The following is a 13,803-nucleotide window of genomic DNA, read 5'->3' as shown; positions in this document are numbered from 1 at the left end:
GAGGTCTCCTCATCCAGCCTCTTGCTCAAAGCAGGGTCAGCTGTGAGGTCAGACTGGGTTGCTGAGGGCTTTGTTCAGTAGGCTCTTGAAAACCTCCAAAGTACAGAGCCTCCACAACTTCTCTGAGCAACCAGTTCCACTACTTGACAGCCCTGGTAGGGGAAAAAGTTAATCCTTATATTCCGCCTGAAACTGTCTCGTTTCAACTTATGCCCATTATCTCTTGTCTTCCTGCCATGCACTGCTGTGCAAAGCCTGGCTCTGTCATCTTGATAATTTACTTGTAGGTACAAGAAGGCACCCCAAAAGCCTTCTCCTCCAGGCTGAAGAAGCCCTGTTTTCTCAGCCTCTCTTCATAGGGAGAGTGCCTCAGTGCCCTTCCACCTCCCGGTCTCAGTGGCCCTCCATTAAACTTGCACCAGTCATTCAATGTCTGTCTTGTACTGGGAGGCCTAAAACTGGATTCTATATTCTGTGTGTGGTCTAGTGAGTGCCAAATAAAGGGGGAGAATCATTTCTCTTAATCTACTGGCTGTGGTCCTATAAATACAGCCAAGAATGCTGCTGACCTTGTTAGCTGCCAGAGCACACTGCTGGCCTGTGCTCAACTTGCTGTCTGCTAAGACTTCCAGGTCCCTTTCATCAGAGCTGTGCCCTGGCCTGTACTGCTGCAAGGGCGTGTTCCCTTCCAGGGGCGGGGCTTTGCATTTATCCTTGCTGAATTTCATGAGGTTCCTGTCATGCCATTTCTGCAGCCTGTCTAGATCTCTCTGGATGGCAGCCCTGCCCTTGTGCATTTCAAATGTCCTCCCCCCCCACCCCCCACCCCCTGCAGTGTCATCCACAGACTTGATGCGTGTACTCTGTTGCCTTCTTTGGGCCATCAGTAAATATGTTCGACAGGACAGATGCTGGGGACAGACATGTGCAGTACTGCCCTTGTTACTGGCCTCCAGGTAGAGTATGACCTGTTAACCACTACCCTTTGTGTCTGATCATCCAACCAGCTGTCCACCCATCCAGACCGTAACGTCTCTACAAGAATGCTGTCAGAGGCTCAGTCAAAAGGCTTGCTAAAGTCAAGATAAATGGTATCCACTGCTTTCCCTTTGTTCACAAACCTAGTCATTTTATCCCAGAAGGCAATGAGGTTGGTCAGGCACAATTGTTTTCTTTCCTGGTTTATTCTGGCTGGGCAAGGAAGAAGAATAATCATAATCCGTATGATGTCAGAACATAAATCAACTGCAGAAGAGACAAGAAAAGATAGTAAAAATAGCCTGGTCATGACTTTTTACTCTTCAAGAACATGATCACTGAATGTCAATGGGGGACTTTCTGCTGCTTATAAGAGTCACTGAATTGAATCAAATCAATGACGTGGCACTCTGTACACATGGATGCGAAATGTTCCAGGCACAGTCGTTCATTGGCTTTTTCCAATACAAAGCTCAGAGCAAAAAGTGCAGATAGAAACATCAATATACTGAAATTAAAACTGAAGTTATTTGAATTTCATGTAAAGACAAATAAGTTAGTTTTGCTTATAATAGTAGAAGGTAAAAATGTTAATTCACTCTAGATCTGCAAATATGCAAGAGCAGGAAAGATCAATTTTTTTCTCAGATGCATTAATCTGCTGGAAATTTCATTGACAAGACACTCCTGAGAGAAAGGTTTGATACACTCATGGAAAAGTGTTGACAGTGAGGATTCATAAAATCAGATGTTAATTCCATTATTAATTAAAGGGTTTTGTCTAGAGCTTTTAGAACTCATGCAGACCAATTAAAATATTTCATTTAGTGACAAAGTCACTATGATAAAAACATGAAACTATTTAACTAGTTCCTGTAAATAAGGAACTTTTTTGCATATAAAACTCTGAAGTTCACTGTGCCTAAGGAAAGAGATTGAATGGAATGGAAGGGTTAGAATGAAATGAAATAAAATAAAAAATCCTGAACTTGTTGATCTGAATCAAACTACCTAAATGATAGTGGAATCTCTTAACTATTCTCTATATTGCTACATAAGAATGATAAACTGTATACTTTTATTTCATTTTGTGGTTTTATCAGTTGGTCTTTCATGATGATCATGACCTTACTGTACTTTGCAAACAGGTGATAATATAAAGCTCTGAATATGTAATAATGGAAAGATAGTCTGTGCCTTAGAACTTTTATTCCTTGTTAAGGAGAGTTTGAGAATGAAATAAGAAAAAAGAAAACCTGAGTACCACATAGGGCTCATGATACCTGCTTCTCTTCCCTGATGAACACTTTGCACTGGGATCTAACAGTAAAAGCCAAATTCCATTTTTTTAGGAGAACTTCAAGAAAAAAAAAGAAAGAAACTTTTTTTATTTATTAAGTCCATAACAATAATAACATTACCCAGCAGTATTGTGCAGGAGAATGGTTGCTAGTTATTATGCATAATCACCCTCTTATATGGAAATTTCCATTACATTTTGTAAGAACACATAGAGAGAAATTAAAACCCCAAAGCTACAGAATTATGCTTAAATATTTAATAGCCAGTCATTAAAAGATGTTTAATGTGTTTGCATCAAATATTTCCTCTGTTAGTTTTATGGTAGTGTTACTTTACATATGTGGCCAAACTGAGTCCTGGTACAAACTACAGTTTTACTGACTCCCGTACACCTGGGTCTGGGTCTGATTCTGGTTTGTGATAGCTGTTCATTCAGTTGAAAAGGTTAGGAAGTATGCAGTGGAAGGAGGGATTTCCCCTTAATTAGAAAAAAATATTCTACACTAACAAAAACTAAAGGGTGGAGAGAAATTTCTGCCCCTGTGTTTGAACTTTAGAGGATCATAATTAGTTGATGCTAAAAGTCAACAGAGCATAAAAGGGAGAATGAAAAGAAAAACATGCTGATAGCTTGCTAAGATGTGGCATGGTAAATAAACTGAATCTGAGCCTTGGAATCTATGAATCACAGAAGAAATCAGATTTTAAAAAAATGAAAGGAGAGGTGATTCTAGCCACCATCCCTTTTTGTACCCCAAAATTGAAACAATTTAGATGAATGTGCTGACTGCAGACAGCAAGCTTTACCTTTGTATCTGTCACCCAGAGTAATTTGATTCTTTCACACTGGGCTCCCATAACCTTAGCCAGAGCAGGCCACAGAGGGAACCACGCCACTGAATTATGCTCCCTGCAAAATCCCTGATTACCAGCTAGCGTGTGAAAGTCTCAGTTTCTTATCTCCATTATCTATCTCCATTTTTCTCTTCCAACATCATGTCTTTTCCCGATTCTCTTATTTTTATGTGTATGTGTGTGTATATAAAAATATGCTTATGCTTCTGTTAATAGAATCTGGCTTAATAACCAAGACAGGTTCTTTTGCAAATCTGATATGAACCTGTCAACTGAAAAACTTCTAGAAGCAATACCTTAGTCTGTTAGAGTTTGCAGGTTTCTAGTGTCTGATAAGACCATATACTTTGCCTGTCTCTGTTTAAAACTGAGTTTGTGAGTAAGAGGGTAGCAGGATCAGAAGATGCGTCTTGTGTATGCTTGTCTCTGAAGGAAGAGGATCAGACTAATGATGAGCAACACATCTCTACCCCTTTGAAACGAATGCCTTTTTCCCCCCAAGGACCTGTGTTACAGTCTGAAAGACTGCCCAAGAGGGGAGTTTTTCCTATTTAAAAAACTTTCTATAGAAAGGAAAAGGAATAAAGGAATCTCTTAAAATTGGTAATACTTTACTTTTCAAGTGTCCTAATTCCCTCTTCCCTATTTTTCTTAATTACTTCTTCACAGTGATTGAAGGGTTAAAAAAAAAATCTGTTCACTATTTACCATGGAATTAAGCAGGCTGTCTCTTTAATTCTTAAAGTGTGAGATCTGTTTAATGTTGTAAGATGCCAAAGGTCAATTGTATGTTACCTTAGACTGTGAGTCAGTTTATTCCACTGGAATGAATGCAGCAGCACCAACCCTGAGAGAAGATAGTAGTCAAGACTTTTGTTCATGAAGTCTGAAAACTACACCTTGAAAGTCAATTTTCCTTTAACAGCAGAAGAGCAGGGGGAGGCCCCCCTCAAAAAAACCAAACAACAACAAAAAAACAGGATAAGGACAAATGTTTAAATAGAAGCAGCTTACAAAGAGTGAATGTGTTTTGCATTGTACTCAATTTTCTAAAATGAGTTGCAGAATTGGGATGAAGGACTTTGTTCCTAATGTCATGACTAACACCTAAGTCACTTTGTGCCAGAATCCACAGTCAGAAAAAAAGGACCAACAAAGAAAGATTTCTCTGTTCTAATGGAACTACAAGTATTTTGGGTCATTTAATGAATTTGAAAACATTCCCAGTTTGCTATGGCTGTGTACAGTTGGAAGAAAGCATGAGGGGGGTTGATGTGGCTGAAAGACTGAAGAGACTGTTGCCAGTGATATATGTTCAAAAATCATGACTCATGCCCCAGAGCATCAAAAGATTGGCTTAAATAACATTAATTATTAAACTATATCTATTTACAATGTGTATCTTCAGTGCTGTTGCTCTTTGCGGTGAAGAACAAGCTGAAACCAACCACAAGAATTGAAACAGTTTGAAAGGTGACATTCTTACTCAATTACTTGAGTTCAGGAGCTGGGACATCAGGAAATCCATAATATACTGTGAAATTTTTAAAAGATGATCAAAATCAGCAATAGTAAGCACAATATGGAAGACAACCGTAGTGAACTTCATCACTGTGCGCTCAGCTCCCTGCTCTGCCCCAGACTTCCCATCTGACCTGGATTAAGTCACTTGGGGACAAAAGCATTTTTGCCAGCAAGCTGACTAACCTGGTGAGTAGAGCTTTAAACTAGGAAAGATGTGGAAGGGAAACGAGGACAGTCAAGTGAGGAAGTAGTAGACCGATTTGGTAAAAAAAGGAAGCAGAGTGATGCAGATAGGGAAGACCTCATAAGCAAACTAACAGGGGTAACGGGGCTTATGTCAAGCATATTAGCATAAATAAGGAAGAACATACAGGCCAGAACAGGGAAAGTTCTCATACCTTTCCTGGGAGATCAGTGTGACTGGGTGCCTTTCAGAAGTGCCTGTACACTAATGCATGCAACATAGGGAACAAGCAGGATTAGAGTGGTTGCAGGGCTACAATATCAGTGCGATCACAGAAATGTGGTGAGATAGCTCCCATGACTGGAATGCTGCAATGGATGGAGGCCTATTCAGGAAGGATGGGCTTGGAAGGTGAAGAGGAGAAGTTGCCATTTATGTGAGAGAACAGTGGGAATGCATGCAGATCTGCCTAAGGATGGGTGAGGGGCCAGTTTACAGGTCAGGATAAGAGGGTAGACCAAAGTGGGGAATGTTGTGGTGGGTGTCTGCTACAGACCTGCTGCCTGATCAGGAAAAAGTAGATGAGGCTCTCTTCAGACAGGAAGAAGCTTCACGTGTGAAGGCCCTGGTTCTCACTGGGGACTTGAACCACCCCAATATCTATGGAAGGGGCAACATAGCAAGGCCCAAGCAATCCAGGAGGTTTCTGGAGTGCATTGATGATAAATTCCTGACACAGGGGATTGAGGAGGGGAGGTGCTCTGCTGGGCCGCCTCCTTGCAAGTGAGGACGGACTGGTTGGGGAGGTGAAGGTCAGGGGCAGCAGCCTTTGCTGCAGTGAGTATGAGATGGCAGAGCTGAGGATCTTGAGAGGATGGAACAAGGCAAAAAGCAGGATCACAACCCCGGACTTGAGAACAGACTTTGGGCTGTTGAGGGTCCATGGGCTGTGGTCCTGGAGAGAAGAGGGGTTGAGGAGAGCTGGCTGGTTTTGCAGGACCTCTTCCTCCAAGCTCAGGAATGGTCCTTGGGCATGTGCAGGAATGCAAGCAGAAGTGGCAGGAGGCCTGCATGGATGAATAAGGTGCTCCTGAGAAAACTCAAACACAAAAAGGAAGCCTGCAGGAGGTGGAAGCAGGGACAGGTGACCAAGGAGGAAGATGGCAACACTGTCTGAGCGTGCATGTTATAGGGTTAGGGAAGCCAAAGCCCACCTGGCATTGAATGTGGTGAGGGATGTGAGGGGCAGCAAGAAGGGCTCCCACAGGCCCATCAGCATCAAAAGGAAGACTAGGGGAAAATGTGGACCTGCTGCTGAACAGATCAGGGGACCTGGTGACAAGAGGGCTTGGCAAAAATCAAGGCACTTAATGCTTCCTTTGCTTCCTTCAGGAATCCCAGGCCCCTGAGCCCCTTGGGAAAGTCTGGAGCAAGGAAGACTTGTCCTTGGTGTAGGAGGGTCAAGTTAGGGAGCATTTAAAGAAACTGGATGTACCTAGGTCCCTGGGACCTGATGGGATGCACCTGTGAGTGTTGAGGGAGCTGGCTGATGTCACTATGAGGCCACTTGCAATAACCTGTGAAAGGTCATGAGGAAGAGGGGAGGCTCCTGCGGACTTGACTGGAAGGCAGCACATGTCCCTCCTGTCTTTGGGAAGGTCCAGAAGGAGATCCTGAGGAACTCTACAGGCCAGTTGGTCTCACTTTCTTTCCCGGGAAGGTGATGGAGCAAATAGTCTTGGAAAACCCCAAGTCCCTAGTAGTATACCCCTGGCTTCAGTACCAGGGCCAATATTGTTTAACATCTTCATTAATGAAGCTGGGTGCTGGGACAGAATGCACCCTCAGCAAGTTTGCAGATGACACTAATCTGGGAGGAGTGGTTGATAGACCGGATGGTTGTGCTGCCTGTCAGAGGGACCTTGAGAGGCTGGAGAAATGGGCAGAGAGGAATCCCATGAAGTTGAAGAAAGGGAACTGCCAAGTCCTGCACCTGGGGAGGAACAACCCCATGCCCCGATACAGGCTGGTGGCTGACCAGCTGGAGGGCAGCTTTGCAGCAAAGGTCCTGGGGTTCCTGGTGGACACAAAGTTGTGTACGAGGCAGCAATGTGCCTTTGCAGCCAAAAGGCCAACAGCGTCCTGGGCCACATTAGGCAGACTGTTGCCAGCAGGTAGAGGGAAGTGATCCTTCTGCTCTCCTTGGCACTGGTGAGGCCACGTCTGTAGCACATGTGTGCAGTCCTGGGCTCCCCAGTGCAAGAGAGACATGGCCATACTGGAGTGAGTCCAGCAAAGGGCCACAAAGGCAATGGTTAAGAAACTGGAGCATCTATCATCTGAGGAGAGGCCGAGAGTGCTGGGTGCGTTTATCCTGGAGAAGAGAAGGCTCAGGGGAGATGTTACCGATGTGTGTAAATGCCTGACTGGAGGGGCGTAAATCGGACAGAGCCAGACTCCTCTTGGTGGTGCCTGGTGACAGGACAAGGGGCTATGGACACAAATGGAGATACAGGAAACTGTTTCAATGTAAGAAGCAGCTTCTTTTTCCTGTGAGGGTGGTCGAACACTGGAACAGGTCAGCCAGAGAGTTTGTTGGCGTCTCCATTCTTGGGGGATATTGAAACCCAACCGGACGATGTCCCAAGGAACCTGTGCTGTGAGCAGGGGGGTTGGACTAGAAGAACTCCAGAGGTCTCTTCCAACCTCAACTGTTCTGTGAGGATCCTTAAAGGCCTGCAGGCCATCAGCTCTGTATTGATGATAAGCATATTCATAAATGCTGAGAGTTAGAATTTTTTGGTGCTTTTATCTCAAATTGCAGCAATAATACTTTTCTATTTGTAGGTATTTTATGAGGATAAATTCATTAATAGCTTTAAATACTCAGCTTTAATAGTGATGGTATCCATAGAAGTACTTTAAATACAATGTTACTTTGTTGTATAATCCGTTGCAAATTTTGTATTATTACATAAAATATCAACATAATTATCAGGTGCTTGAAGGAAGAATCTGCTATAAATTATCAGCTTATGTAAAATTTGATGAATATGTCAGCAGTATGACTACATAATTGCTGTACCAGATTATCCTTTTTTATCTTTGACTATTTCAAAATAATGTAATCAATAACATTAATTATAAAGGCTGTTGTTGCTGTTATTTGCATTGCAGTGGTGCTTAATCTGTGTCATGGGTCTGTTGCACTGCCTTATTTCTATGAATATTTTTCATGTAGGTGGGGATAAACCATGTATTGCTCCTGTATATCAGCTAGTTTTTCTCTGTTGCATTTATTGGGAAGGGAGGGCATTGCTTGTTTGTTTTGATTAATAGAAAATGAAATTAGTGATTCTCTTTTTGTTGTTTTGCATTTGCAAAATAGCAAAACTCTGTGCTCAGATCATTAAGGAGTGAGGCTCAGCTTCACTGGGAGTTGAGGTATTGAACAAGTGAAGTTAGAGTAAGTTTCAGAGTATCAGAGGCTGATATATTTGTGTAGCTACACAGTACTGTCACTTTCAGTTTATTTGTTTAGGTACTGCTGAAGCTACTAAGATACTTGGCACAATTGCCAAAGGTTTTTGAAGGGGTAAGGCATCTAGTACACAGGAAGACTCAACTCATGCATAGTCTGATAGTGTTCTGTATTGCTATCCATGGTCTGCCACAAAGAAATCAGGGATAATAGTCACAAAATTCAGGGCAGTCTCTGAAAGGAGTAATAAGAACTGTATATTTGCAAGGCTTTGTGGAAGGAGGAGAGCTTTGAAAAGGAAATTCTCACCTATTACTTCCAGCTTGATATTATTTTCAGTGTTTTAAATTGTAGACATCAGATGGAAGAGGAATAGAAGGGATTTCCTGTGGCAGCATAGAGATAGCTGAAAGGCGTGTATGCTCCTAAAAGTGATGGTATATAATTAGTGCTAGTCATTGTGAGGAACAGTAGTTACTGTATATAGAAGCACAAAGGAAAAGTATGTGATTTCCTTTTAGGGACAGAAAAGACAACCCATTTCTAGCACAATCTAAGGTATCCCATGTTTGATAAAGATGGTAGCTTAGAAAATAATTCTACTCTTATTTTAAAGATCACTGACACAAAATGGCTAGGAGGAAATATTTTCTAGGTGTGTTTCTAAGATGCTCCTGTTAACATCACAACTGTGGTTTTTCTCAGTTTTTTTTCTCTTAAAAATTCATCTAAAATACCGGAAAACATAGCAAAAATTGAGTTGGAATTAACTCTAGTGAATTTTCAAACTAGGTCTTGATTTTCTTAATTGAAATTAGTATGTAGAGATTTTTATCTCATCATCTTCAATGTGTTCTGTTTCCCAAGCTTGATTTTTGGATGACATTAAAAGAAATCTCGTGGAGGTTTTTATCTTTGCATTATAAATATTGCACGCATAAGTGAATTCATTCTTAATAGCTGTTCAGTAACAAGCACTTTTTGTTGTAAAAGGAAGTAGTGTATAACAATTCCAAAGTAATTTGAAATGGTCTTTAAAAAAATAAGCTAAGCGACAGTCTTTCTAATTAGTATTATAAATAAATGGACAGCCATTCCACTTCAGTATTCCACAGTAATTAATCTCCTTTGAAACACTGCATCTGAAACAAATATGAATCCAGAGACACTATAAAATACCTTTTTTAGAAGTATTTTATGTTGCAGTATCCTGTTTATAAGCACTGCCTGAGTGATATTTTAAGGATGAATGGTTTGAGTTGTATATAGACACATAAGCCATTGAGAACTTTAGGTGCGGTATTGTAAATGGTAATATAAATCTTCTGTCTGATAGGAAGAAAACTGAAAACAGTGATGTTCAGGTTAGGTTAAGGTGGAACAGCTGTTCTGAATGAAACCAAAGGTCTAGTAAAACTATTATGTTTGGACTGGGTGAGAAGTCACTGTCTTAAGATTTAATAGAGCATCGCCACAAGGGAACGTTAGAGGTGGAGGAGCCATAAGAACAGAACCACATCACTCAGTGACAACAAATCTAAAATCTCTTTACTAAGTGAGGTGGGTATAGAAGATGAATAGCAATTTTTATCATATTATACGCCCCCACCCCTAGTAAAGGCCTGTGGTCCACTTGTGACCACCACCATGGATCCAGGACTACATGACACTCATTTGAGCTAGGTGAGATGTTGAATCCTATCTGGCAGCCTGACTTTACATGTAGCAGTTCCGGTTTGGGCTCAGCCTTCTGCATAGTGTTGGATGTTTGTGGATGTGTCTCTGCCCCTCACAGCCTCCAAAGGACTTTTTTTTTTTTCATGCTTCACAGAATCACAGAGTGGTTGAGGTTGGAAGGGACCTCTGGAGATCATACAGTCCAACCCCCCTGCTCAAGCAGGGTCACCTAGAGCACATTGCACAGGATTGCGTCCAGGTGTGTTTTGAATATCTCCAGAGAAGGAGACTCCACAACGTCTCTGGGCAACCTGTGCCAGTGCTCTGTCACCCTCACAGTGAACAAGTTTTTCCTCATATTCAGATGGAATTGTCTGTGTTCCAGTTTGTGCCCATTGCCTCGCGTCCTGTCGCTGGGCAACAGTGAGACGAGTCTGACTCCATCCTCTTGACACCCTCCCTTAAGATACTTGTACACATTGATAAGATCTCCTCTCAGCCTTTGCTTCTCCAGGCTAAACAGGCCCAGCTCTTTCAGCCTTTCCTCACAAGAGAGATGCTCCAGTCCCCTAATCATCTTTGTGGCCCTTCGCTGGACTTGCTCCAGTAGCGCCATGTCTCTCTTGTACTGGGGAGCCCAGAACTGGACACAGTACTCCAGATGTGGCCTCAGCAGGGCTGAGTAGAGGGGGAGAATCACCTCCCTCGACCTGCTGGCAACACTCTTCCAGAGGCACCCCAGGATACCATTGGCCTTCTTGGCCACAAGGGCACATTGCTGCCTCATGCTTGACTTGGTGTCCACCAGCACTCCCACGTGCTTTCCAGCAGGTCAGCCCCCAAACTGTACTGGGGCACGGGATTATGCCTCCCTGGGTGCAGGACCCTGCACTTGTGTTTGTTGAACTTCATGAGGTTCCTCTCCGCCCACCTCTCCAGCCTGTCCAGGTCTCTCTGAATGGCAGCACAGCCCTCTGGTGTATCTGCCACTCCTCCCAGTTTTGTATCGTCAGCAAACTTGCTGAGGGTGCACTCTGTCCCTTCCTCCAGGTCATTGATGAAGAAGTTGAACAAGACTGGACCCAGTACTGACCCCTGGGGGACACCACTAGCTACAGGACTCCAACTAGACTCTGTGCTGCTGATCACAACCCTCTGAGCTCTGCCATTCAGTCAGTTCTCAATCCACCTCACTGTCCACTCACCTAACCCACTGAGTTAGATGCACTTCCTGAGCTTACCTATGAGGATGTTATGGGAGACAGTGTCAAAAGCCTTGCTGAAGTCAAGGTAGACAACATCCACTGCTCTCCCCTCATCTACCCAGCCAGTCATCCCATCGTAGAAGGCTGTCAGGTTAGTTAAGCATGATTCCCCCTTGGTGAATCCATGCTGACTACTCCTGATCACCCTCTTGTCCTTCATGTGCTTGGAGATGGCCTCCAGGATGATCCGCTCCCTCACCTTTCCAGGGACCGAGGTGAGGCTGACTGGCCTGTAATTCCCTGGGTCCTCCTCCTTGCCCTTTTTGAAGACTGGAGTGACACTTGCTTTCTTCCAGTCCTCGGGCACCTCTCCTGTTCTCCATGACCTTTCAAAGATGATTGAGAGTGGCCTTGCAGTGACATGGGCCAGCTCCCTCGGCACTTGTGGGTGCATCCCATCAGGTCCTATGGACTTGTGGCTGTCCAGTTTGCTTAACTGATCCCTAGTTGGATCCTCCTCCACCAAGGGAAAGTCTTCCTTTCTCCTGACTTTCTCTCTTGTCTCCAGGGTCTGGGATTCCTGAGGGCTGGTCTCAGCAGTAAAGACTGAAGCAAAGAAGGCATTCAGGAACTCTGCCTTCTCTGCATCCTTTGTCAGCAGGGTCCCTGCCCCATTCAGCAGCAGGCCCACATTTTCCCTAGTCTTCCTTTTGCTACTGATGTATTTGAAGAAGCCCTTCTTGTTGTCCTTGACATCTCTCGCCAGATTTAATTCCAAACGGGCCTTAGCCTTCCTCATCGCATCCCTGCATACTCAGACAACACTCCTGTATTCCTCCCAGGTTACCTGTCCCTGCTTCCACCTTCTGTACACTTCCTTCTTCTGGTTGAGTTTTGCCCAGAGCTCCTTGATCATCCACGCAGGTCTCCTGCCCCCTTTGCTTGACTTCCTACTCATAGGGATGCTCTGATCTTGAGCTTGGAGGAAGTGATGCTTGAATATTAACCAGCTCTCTTGGACACCCCTTCCTTCTAGGGCCCTCACCCACGGGATTCCTCCAAGTAGGTTCCTGAAGAGGCCAAAGTTTGCTCTCCTCAAGTCCAGGGCTGCGATCCTACTTCTTGCCCTGCTTCCTCCAGGCAGGATCCTCAACTCCACCATCTCATGGTCACTGCAGCCAAGGCAGCCCCCGACCTTCACATCTTCCACCAGTCCTTCTTTATTTGTTAGTACAAGGTCCAGCAGCACACCTCTCCTCGTTGGCTCCTCCACCACCTGTGTCAAGAAGTTGTCACCAATGCTCTGCAGGAACCTCCTGGACTGTTTGTGCCTATAATCCATGCTTTGTGTATTTCTGATTTACATGGTTGACCTAGCTGATGTCCATGGCTGTGGCCCGCCACCCTTCCCCCACAAGCCCACTGTGGGAAGAATACTGTATCTCATTTTTTAATATCTTGCTAACTAGCTTGTTGGGGCCCTTGCGGTGCTTCAGAACAATAATCTATATGAGATATAGAGCATGGAACTAACACTGTTTAGGATTAATTGCTTAGCACAACTTGCTTAGCATTAGTAGCTAAATTTGCTGAAGCCTTAGGCCTCAGGCTATAGCCACTGCTACGTGCTTTGAAGTAGTTTTACCAAGGACACTGGTGCAGCTGGGAATGATACATCCTGAGAAAGTACAGATAAGCTAGCAGAAGCCAGTGGGAACCAAGGTTAAGGGCTAGACAGCTTTGCTAAACAAGCAGCAAGGTACAAGGCATGACCGCTGCGTGCGTGATCGGTGCAATGATTGGCTACCTGTGACATAATCTGTATGAACCACAAATCAAGGGCCAGAGCGCCGAATACCTGTACTTATAAAATGGGCAAATTGCTGAATAAAGATGGAATTGAACCTGCATTCTGTGAATGCGTATGATTCATTCCCGTCACTCCCGCGGACCACGACACTAGCTAGACTCTTTGGAAAGGTGTGGAGCACTTGTATCTAATGCTAATATTAGGTCTTCATCAGTTTATTCTTTTGGGGCACCAGAGACTGACTAAGCTTACCTTGAAAGCTGAGGTCAAGCTATTTAACAGCAATTTTTGGTAGAGGGGTGAGGGAAGAGGGAGGAAGCTTGTTTACCTCTAAGAGCATCACAGGTTTGTCATTTGAATGCGGTTAAATGTACAGACTCATATTCTTCTTTATGTGTGAGTGACCTTTGAGCATCACATGTAGTCCTGCATTTGTTTCTGTGCCTTTTCACATTTCTGTGTAGTTTCTTATGGATTCCTTTTCACACATTCTTTTAACTGAAAGAGTTTGGACATGAGTTTCAGGTTGAAATATTTCAGGATTTTTCATGATACAACTGAACATATATTTAAGCAATGTTCTTGTATAGAAGTTGGCAGAGGGGCTACTCTGGAGTAAAGCAGATTGGAAAATATTTATAATGGGTAATTTTAAAAAATTGAGTATTTATGATTAATGATGCTTTTCTGATGTTGTTTTTCATAAATGAAAGATTAACCTTTGACAGCTGTTGATGCATAAACTTGGTTCCTTCAAATAAACCGCCCTTTTCAGAATGCTGCTATC

The sequence above is a fragment of the Apteryx mantelli genome, chromosome 1 (assembly GCF_036417845.1).
Source record: "Apteryx mantelli isolate bAptMan1 chromosome 1, bAptMan1.hap1, whole genome shotgun sequence".
Lineage (NCBI taxonomy): Eukaryota > Metazoa > Chordata > Aves > Apterygiformes > Apterygidae > Apteryx > Apteryx mantelli.
The sequence above is the reverse complement of the archived record's forward strand: the minus strand, read 5'-3'. Positions refer to the sequence as shown.